The sequence below is a fragment of the Python bivittatus genome, unplaced genomic scaffold, assembly GCF_059951505.1.
Source record: "Python bivittatus isolate LINGU-HERP-01145 unplaced genomic scaffold, Pbiv_v1 ctg000690_np1212, whole genome shotgun sequence".
In the NCBI taxonomy this organism is placed as follows: Eukaryota; Metazoa; Chordata; class Lepidosauria; order Squamata; family Pythonidae; genus Python; species Python bivittatus.
Window position 1 is genome coordinate 521,897 of NW_028277096.1, and position 9,503 is coordinate 531,399.

The 9,503-nt window shown below is 42.9% G+C and overlaps 1 long non-coding RNA gene across 1 annotated transcript; it reads right to left on the reverse strand.

Moving 5' to 3' along the window:
• Positions 1-150: 150 nt before the first annotated feature.
• LOC107326147 (uncharacterized) lies at positions 151-6,197 on the reverse strand. Its single transcript, XR_015798202.1, has 2 exons — positions 6,021-6,197; positions 151-5,279 (listed from the first exon to the last, which is right to left on the reverse strand). It is a non-coding gene; the product is annotated as an uncharacterized LOC107326147 (long non-coding RNA).
• Between the last annotated feature and the right edge of the window lie 3,306 nt (positions 6,198-9,503).

The window sequence follows — 9,503 nt, forward strand, 5'->3', positions numbered from 1 at the left end:
TGGCCTGATCTGTTGAGATTCTATTTCTGCAGCTGTTTAGTTAGTTTATGGCAGCTTCCCCAACTTGGTGAACTCCAGATCTGTGGCCTATAATTTTCAGCAAGCATGGCATTTGAGGATGGTAGTGATAATGAAAGCAACTGGAAGAGCTCAGGTTTTGGCAGTTGCTTTATTTTGGGACTGTTCCCATGATCAGAATGATGGATTCACCCTCACGTACAAGCAGCCTCAGCCACTGATCCTCTTAAAAAAAAAAAACAATATTTGAAATACATTTTTTCACATGGCAATTTACTGTCAATTTATTTTACAGACATTTCTTAGAAGCTGTTTTTTGCTCTGGTTATAGTTGTTTATAGGTACTTGATTTTCACTGTGCGAACATCTATAAAAGCAGAATTTGAGCTGCAGCAAACTTATTTCATTTGAGAAGCAAAGCACTGAACAAATGGACTTTCATGATTTTCATAATCCATATGCTTTTGAGCAAATGCTAAACAGCTAGCCACTTCATTTTGTTTTGATTAAACACTGTGTGTATGTGATATTTGGATTTATAATGTAAGGTTCATAATCCTGAATCTCAGAGAAATCCAATGCCAAGAATTCAGGAAGAGGCTCTTAGAAAAAAAACAGCTTTTTATTCGGCTGAGTAAAGGAAGCTGGGTGGTCAATAACCCAAAGCATAGGCAGCAAATATGCCAGGGTTTTGCCACACAACCAGAAATGCAAGCTCGGTTTTTATAGTTTACAGGGACAAAGCAGCTTGAACAGCAGTTTGAACAGCAGTTTGAACCGCAGTTTGAACCGGTTTAGCTGTAGACCTTTTCCTGGAGACCCTCAAGGTACACAAGGCAGGTTGAACCAGTTTAACTGTAGACCCTTTCCTGAATACTCTCAAGGTATCCTGCGATACCCTCAAGGTATCCTCCTGCTTTGAGCGAATGGTGTCTTTCTAGCTAGGCTGCAAAGACAACCCCCCCCCCCGCTTCATTCCTCCCTTTAGTTTTGTAACAGAATGCTTTCTGTTACCTAGAAAAATTACTCTCCATCTGCTGTAAATATACCCTCACCCTCTAGATCCAGTTGTTGTAGGAACTGAAATATTGTGCAAACCATTCTGATTAAGTGTGCTGAGGGCAGGGAAGAAAAGAAAAAGGGGGTATGTGAAGTTGGGGTTGCATGGGTCAGAGGAATTCACAATTGCCCCAATATCTGTGAATGCAAGAGAGCCCAAAATGTAGACAGGAGAGCCTGAACAGTTTCTTCTGCTGAAATCCAATCCCCAACCCCCCCCCCAGTTGCATATGAGAAATATTTGACATAGTTCTGACAAGCAATTCAATTCAATTCGGGAGAGGCTTAGAATTGGTCCTTAACTTGCACAGTTCAGTTCAAGGAAGGTATTAGAAAGATCCCATGCCTTCAGGATGGAGAAAGAAAATGGCTTAGGCGGTTGAATACAGGGCAATCCACCCCTGCAAGCTATCTCTTACAATTTGCACGCCCAGTCTTCTGCAGGATGCCCTGAGTTTCACTTGAGGGGTTTTGCTTGTCCATTGTACGTACTGTAGACACATGGTATATCAACAATAAAAAGTACATTTAGAGTTTTAGATGAGAATTAGAGAGTGCTGATTGCATGCCCACTCTCTCACAAAGTCAAAAGAGTCACAAGAGTCATCCAGCGGCTTTGTGTAGACAGGGAATCTTCCTTGCCAGTGATGAGGCATAGATGTGTAGACCCAATGGTTATACTGCTGTTCAGCAATGTCAATCTGGTAGTTGAAATGTCAGTATATGCAGCGGTCAGCGAGAGGAAGAGGCAAGCATTTTCAGTCAGCGCATGCAGCAGTCAGCGAGAGGAAGCATTTTCAGTAAGCGCAGGCATCCATGATTTAAACAGATTCACGCCCCAACTCAAGAGCTTGGAAAACTCCTCCTGAGGTGATTGCCATACTCGTGAGTTCCTACTGAAGTCTACTGAACAAAAAGACATCATTAACCACTGTTATAGGGGAGTCTTCTTCTATTTGGAGATGTGAAGCATGTTCCCCCCCCCCCCAGGACAGAATACTTTGCCTGCTTTCAATAACTCAGTGCCCCCCTTCACCCACACTTGCTCTTGTGGCCCCAAATTCTTTCCCCCTTTTCTTACTCTGTACAGGGGAGAGGGCAGTCCAAGATTGTGTTAGAGTAGCAGCTGCTGTGAACAGCTCTCTCACAGTTTATTCCACTTCTCGGGGGTATCAACATAATTTTAATGATAAACAAGGATGCGGAAACATAAATTAGAAATGAAAAGGACCTTGAGAAGAAAAAAAAAATCAAAACGTGGTACTCACAAGACACTCATCTAAGAAAACATCACAAGCAAGGCAAGGCAGAGATGACCACCAGACAGCCAAAGATAAGTGATTTATTACAGCCTAAGGGTGCTAAACGTAAGTCCTATTTTCCTTCACCTTTGACTCCTGTATCCCTTGATAACAACCTCTACTCTTCATTAGATTAGGATGTGGAAGAGTGCTCTAATTCCAAAAATGAGGCAGTCAAAAGTGACAGAGGGGAGGATATTGTCCATACTAGAACAAACTTTAAAGGTGATTTTGATTTGGCTGCTAAGAACTGCCTCCTAACAGCACAAACAGTAATCGCAATATTTGACCACCTCCTAGATGCGAACAAAAAAAATAGACAAATTAAAAAGTTTCATGGAAAACCTTATCTCCAAACCGGTTAAGGAATTGGATACCTTAAAGTTTATCCCTGGCATGCAGTCTAAGCAGCTGCAGATGGAGCAGAGAAACTCTGGCGAAGATGAGGCAAAGAACAGGCTGGTTCTGCAGAGGCATAAAATCTTGCTGCAGGTTACTGACACGCCTCTGAACAGAGATAGGTGGCACAACAGAGGAGCAATATTAAAGTCACTTGCTCAATTAATCCATTGCAGGGTATATACAAATGAGCTTATGGAAATTTCTTGGCTGCCTAGTAGATATAAAGAATACTTCTAGCTTTCGTGCAACCCACTTTACCAGCAATGCTCTTCAAGCTCAAGAAGCAGCTATGGCAATATCATATCTTCCCGGTACGTGTGTTCCATAATAACTGTATTCAGCCTCTGTTAAATACCGGGAGGAGAACCAGGTATGAAAGGGAGGCAAGCATAAGCCTTGGAGTCACTAATGATAGCGAGCCCTTATCTGCAGAGAGAAAAAAAAAAACTCCTCCTCCACCAAGGTCAGAACATGACACACAAAGGGAAGAATCAACCTCAAAAACTCAGGTGCTGGATAATTTAATGAAAGATGAGGAAGAGATGAGCCAGTTGTTTGCCACCCTCACCTCTGAGGAACAGCAATCAATTTTGAAGAAACTCGAAATAGTTAAAGCAATGCTCCTATCGGCCACGGAGGCAACTGAGACCCTAGGCTCCTTATTCCCCACTACCTGCACCTCTGTAGAAATGCTGTTAAGGCCTAGCCCCAAGGGTATAAAATTTCCAACAAAAAAAAATAAAAGAAGTCGTAACAGCTTGGGGCAGGGTTGTAAAACAGAAAAGGCTAACCAACTGGTCAATGTAATACAACAGCTAAATAACTATTCTGGGAACTGGCTAACCAACTGGTCAATGTAATACACCTAAATAACTATTCTGGGAATAGACCCTTAGGGGAGTGATTTACAACATCTAAATAACTATTCTGGGAACTGACTCTTAGGGGGTGATTTAAAACCGTTGCCCCCCCCAGAGGCACCCTAGGCAAGCTCTAGAAACACTCCTGCAAGTGCACCATAATAGGGACTCTAATATTGACTTTATCCAGCAAGAAGACACCCCACTTGCTGTTGATCATCCATCATTGTGTGCGACCGACCAACACTAGTAGGAGCTTAGAGTCAGAGCAGCCCATGGACACTGACTACCAGCCTGTCTCTGGTGATATACTCTGTACAGGGGGTTTCACTTTTGTCACAGAGGGAAGGTGATTTTGTGCAGGATCAGTTGCACCACTCTCTCTCCTGCTGTGAGGCTCCTTTCAGGTCTCTCTAGGTCTAGGTGGAGAAGCATTCCTTGGTAGCCAGGGTCTATTACATCCTCCCACATACATCTATGCCCAGTAGTGCCAAGTCAGTTATTTTTTTATTTACATTGATGTCACTGGCCACTCTTGAGTCTGCTCCTGCAGCTTCCTCAGTTGCAACCGCCAGCAGGAAAGCATCAGATTCTAACTTCCACACATGGAGCATGCAAACCTTCTCTCCTGGGGTGAGGTTTTGATATTGGGCATAGACTAGGTGGAGGTCAACAAATCATTGATCGAACTTCAGGATGGCTTTATCCAATAGTGGTATCCACCCCTTCAATGATTTGTGGCCAGACAAGACGTGGAATTTCTGCTTTGGGAGGCCTTACCTGTGAAAACCCAATGCCAATATCCCAAAAGATCTCCAAAAGACTGGCTTTGCCTCACAGTGCAGAGTGGCTGAGTCACAGATCCTTGTTAGGATTAATTACCTGATCATGCAGTGTAGGATGAAGCTGCTAGGCTGATTCTTACTACCATAGGGAAGACAAATCATGAGAGGTTAGCCTAATTGTAGAAAAGCATACCCAGATAGCAGGCCTTCATACTGTGAAAAGGTATGGGTGAATGCAAGCAACCCTGACACAAAACTTGGACTGTTTATCACATTTCTACTTGGATGAAGACATCATTATATACTTCAGCTGCTAAGGACTTTAATATCTTCTCATTCTTAATAATTTCTTAGAAGGAGAACTTGGAAAGATGCAAAGAAGGAATCTACATTGACATAGGAATTTATAGAGTGCCTTGATTGCTTCCAGAGCCAAAAGTTGTTAAAAAAATTTTTTTCAGATAGACCATACCCATTCATGGAAGCTCTGCCAAATATTGTCCTAAACATTGTTTCCCTTTTGTTCATAATATCCATACTGAGGGACAAAGATGAAACCTAGTAAACCTCTCCTCATAACCCATTTAGTTTAAAAGTAAAACACAGGAAGACCCCCTTTAGGGCCAATGCTGGATTCTTCTTGCAAAGCAGAGAATGAGATTGCTGATAAAAGTTGAAATGCAAAGCACTCTTGGGTGCAGCACAGCAATTAAACAATAGGGCAAAAAATGTACCTCCCTCCCCCTTCTCTGACTACAAAATACTGGAGCATGTTGCAAAGATATTACCCATTACAGTAGCATTTGAGCCTTCAGACTTTTATTCCTACCTTTACTTCTGGCCAAATGTTTTTCCTGCACCAGGAAAAAAAAAGAAAACAGAAGAACATGTACTCCTTCATTTCTTGGTGGGCCAATTCTTGGTAGCTTTTCTGGTGTAGCTGCTTTTTTTTCTTTTTTCTTTTTCCCCTTTTTTTTCTTTTTTTTTTTTTTAGATCAGCTGCCTTCCCATCTGGTTTTTCATTTGCCAGGGGCAAACTGCTTTTTTGGTTCCCCCTCCCTTTTTAAACCTTTCCTTGTGGTACCTTTTCCTTTTTATACCTTTCCTTGTGGTGCCTTTTCCTTTTTAAACCTTTCCTTGTGGTGCCTTTTCCTTTTTGACCCTGGATTCCCGGTCTCAACGGCCCCTCCCTCCCTCCCTCCCTCCCTGTGCCACCTCCCAGCAATCGCTGGCCTCAGAGAATTTAAAGATGGGGGGATTAACCCTCGCCTCCCACCAGCCGACGCTGGCCGTTTAAGGGATCGTTCGCGGGGGGGGGGCAGGACACCGGAATCCACAGGTCCGACTTCCTAGGAGATTTCTCGGACCTTTCCTTCGGTTCGGGGTCTGGCCAGGCACCCTCTCCTTTTTTGGAAGAACCTACCGGTTTTCCGTGCCTCTTATCACTCGCTCTCTTTTGCTTCGGTCGTCTCCGGCCGTCTCACTCGCTTCGCGGACAAATTCCTAATGAGAACTTTCCGCGTCTCACACACGCACAAACTCGCACGCGGCACTTCCCAAACCGCCCGTTCCGGAACCCCGATTTTCCTACTTACGTTTTTCCCGACTTGACTAGTCCCCGGTACTAGAAGAGAGCCTCCGAAATGGACGTTCGGGTCCGGCTCACAGCAGGGTCTGCCGGGCGCAGATCAGCGCGAGGTCACCGGAAAAAAATACCCAGGAGCGCTCTTTGACGTCATCACTGGTCCGCGCCGGTTTCTCCTGGAAGCCGCGCCGAAGGTCGCCGCGCCGCAAGGGAGCTCGCTCGTGGGGAGCCCGGAGTGAGCTACCGCAAAGGAACGGCGCCTTCGCGCCCCACGCTGGGCGCCAGAAAATGTAAGGTTTGCAACCCCGAATCTCAGAGAAATCCAATGCCAACAATTCAGGAGGCGGTTCTTGGAAAAAAAAACAGCTTTTTATTCGGCCGAGTAAAGGAAGCTGGGTGGTCAATTACCCAAAGCATAGGCAGCAAATATGCCAGGGTTTTGCCACACCACCGGAAGTGCAAGCTCTATCAATTCTCACTGCATAAAGCTGGAATGCCTTGGAGGACTCAGCTGCTACAAAGAAGTTTTGGTGGTTCTTTTCCCACATTTTGGTATTTTTAACAAATTCCAGTGGCATAATCAGAGTCAGTGCTATGGTTGATACACTTAGGGCCTGAGGTTCTTTACACCTTTCTTATTCCTTTTAGCACCCGCTTGCTTACAACTACAGGAGAATAAAAGCCAAAGCAGCCATAGATTGCCTAGAGAAGCCCTGTTTTCACGGATCTGTTCTAGGGTTTCATCTCAGTTACAGTTGTCAAAAGGAACAGTGAACCAGAAAGTTCAATAATCCAGAAAGGGTGAGTGGCTACATAGAGTTCATTTAATTCTATGCCAGGTTGAGTTGTTTGAGGGTAAATCTAACTTCTTCAGACTCTGTCAATTGACCCTGTTTTGGTTACACACTAATTCCCCACTGACTGTTAAATGTGTTGTGAGAATAGGGTCACTGGATATTGCAGCAAAAACTTGGATTTCACAGACCACCATTCAATGGACTTTGAATGACAGGGACAAAATTTTAGTTTGGATCTGATACCCAAATGACAAAATCCATTGTTTCCAAAGCCATCCAGACAGTCGGCAGAATATATCTCTATTTATGTCATTTGTTAGACCCACACTGTTTTCAATTACATTGATTTATCATCTTGACTTTGGCTACAGGCTACCAGAAGAACAGGCAACTGGGCCTGCTAGGCTACATACCTTACCTCACACCTACCAGGATCAAGTTTCCACAGCAAGAGAGATCCCAATTTGATTTCATAAATAGTTGTGAAATCAGTTATAAATATTTACCACTTACATCAAGAGTCTTGGAAAGAAAAAAAACAATTTCCACTGCTGCTCTCCATTCAGTGTTCAGTGGCATTCTGTTGCTGGAGATGGAAGTTCCACATTAGAGCCCTCAATAGATTGATCCTCTAGTGAAGCCTTCCTCAGTTCAGACTACAACAGGCTGGGGAGGACATCTCTTTTGGCCATTACTTGTAGTAAGATGTAAAGGTGCTGATTATGGTAAATAGACTGAATTTATCCTAAGCACTAGTTTGTTTTCTTGCTTGTGGACCAGAATATTGTATGAAGCTAACTATAATGAAGCCACAACTTAGTGCTATGTGTGAACCCAACTATAGACAGCCTTCATTTTATTTCTACCTCTGGAAGCTGGCCATGTGACCCTCTCCAGTTACAAAGTCATTTAGAATTCTCTTCATACACCCAACTCTTATCACTGAAAATTTAGAAGAAAAAAATAAAATGGTCAAGAAAAATAAACTTTATCAAAAGTCCCCAGTTCCTCAAGGAGCTCCTGTGTTTGGCAGAAACATGTGAGGCAGATTATAACTGCTCCTTTGTAGTCATTGAAAAACCTTTCGCTTGCTTCCCCCAAGGCTAGAAAGGACAACATGATTTCACAGATAGTCTTTTTTTCCCCCTAAAATATGCTTGAATCACCTAACATCAATTTGTTCCTCCAGGCAACCCCTTTAAGGACTTAGTTGCATCCTCATAGCCTCATCCAATAAATTCCCCTTCTTCAAACCATTTGACCTCTTCACAGGAGAAGACAATATAGCAACAAGTTCTGCATTCCTGTCTAGACATTCTGCACTTTTATATTTTTGATCCTATGCCCAAATTCTTCCCATTCCATCATACCCCAAAGTTCTCAGCTTAACTCTTTGCTGAAAGAAACCACCGTAGTCAGATTTCTGCCTATTGTCTTGCAATATATGAAGAGTCCAGAAGTATGCAATTGTAGCATTTCCCTTACCAGTGGAACACAGGAATGCGATAGGGCTGTCCCCATACAGAGTAGTTTCTGCATTTGTCTGGTGCCAGGCCTCTTGTAACATTTGTGTAACAGGCAAAAAGACATTGGGTACAGTTTCCTTCAAAAAAAACTTTAAAAAATAAAGTTTCTGGTGAGTGACTCCTGGTGACTTTGTGGTCACATCATGTAGCTTTCTTGACAACACTAAAGAAGTGGTTTGCCATTGTTTTCTTCCTCGATTTTTTTTTTTCAACTTCTATGTCTAGCTTAGAGTCCTATGATTCTCAGTTTCCCATCCAGATACTAACCAGACCTAACACTGTTTAGCTTCCAATCCCAAAGTAAGTCCAGTGCTGTCATCTGTTGAAACTTCTGCCAGTCAAGCCATGGTGAAAAGCAGAAAGCGCAACTGGTACAAAAAATACGTCGTTCCTTTTATCTTCAGATAAGAAAGTGACTTCCCATACTACGGGGCAATCTTGTATTGTCACATTGGATGGAGTCATACATAGCACTAAGCCATAATATAGTTTGTTTGGTTTGGCCTTAATCTGATGTACGAACTCAGCCGTTGTAATCTGTAAACCATGGTTTCCATTGTGTGAATCGAGATAGTGTGGTTTGATCACAATTGTGGTTAAAAGAAATTGTAGTTGTAGTGAGTTAATTTAGACTGAACCTAATTGGGTTAACTTACCTGAGAAGAGGAAGACAGTCTCAGAAAAGGTGAAGTCTTACCATGCTCTTCATGCTTCCATAATTTCCAAGTTTGAATGTCACCAGAGCATTACATGGAGGACTCCTTTGCATCACTTAAACCTTCCATTTCATGGATTTGATGAAATTCATTTTGGAAAATTGCCACACATTCAGTCTGGTTTGCACTCATTGCTGTCTGCCCATTACATTGCCCTGTGTAGCTACTTACTGCAAACCTTTATCATTCAATTATGTCAGGAAATCCTAACAGGCAGCTTTGAGGGCTGACGTTCCTCTACAGCCTGGGAACATTTCTTCATGCACCCTAGCAGCCCTAGAGTCTTCTGATTACATTGGTAAACAATGGTGCCTTGACACTTGGGAATGGGAAAAACACAGAAACTGTAGCATAAGACTAATATAGGCATTAAATAAAATAAAGATAGCCTTCTCAGAACACAATACATTCTGACCTACCTTCATGCATGGAACAACTCATCCTTTTTTATATT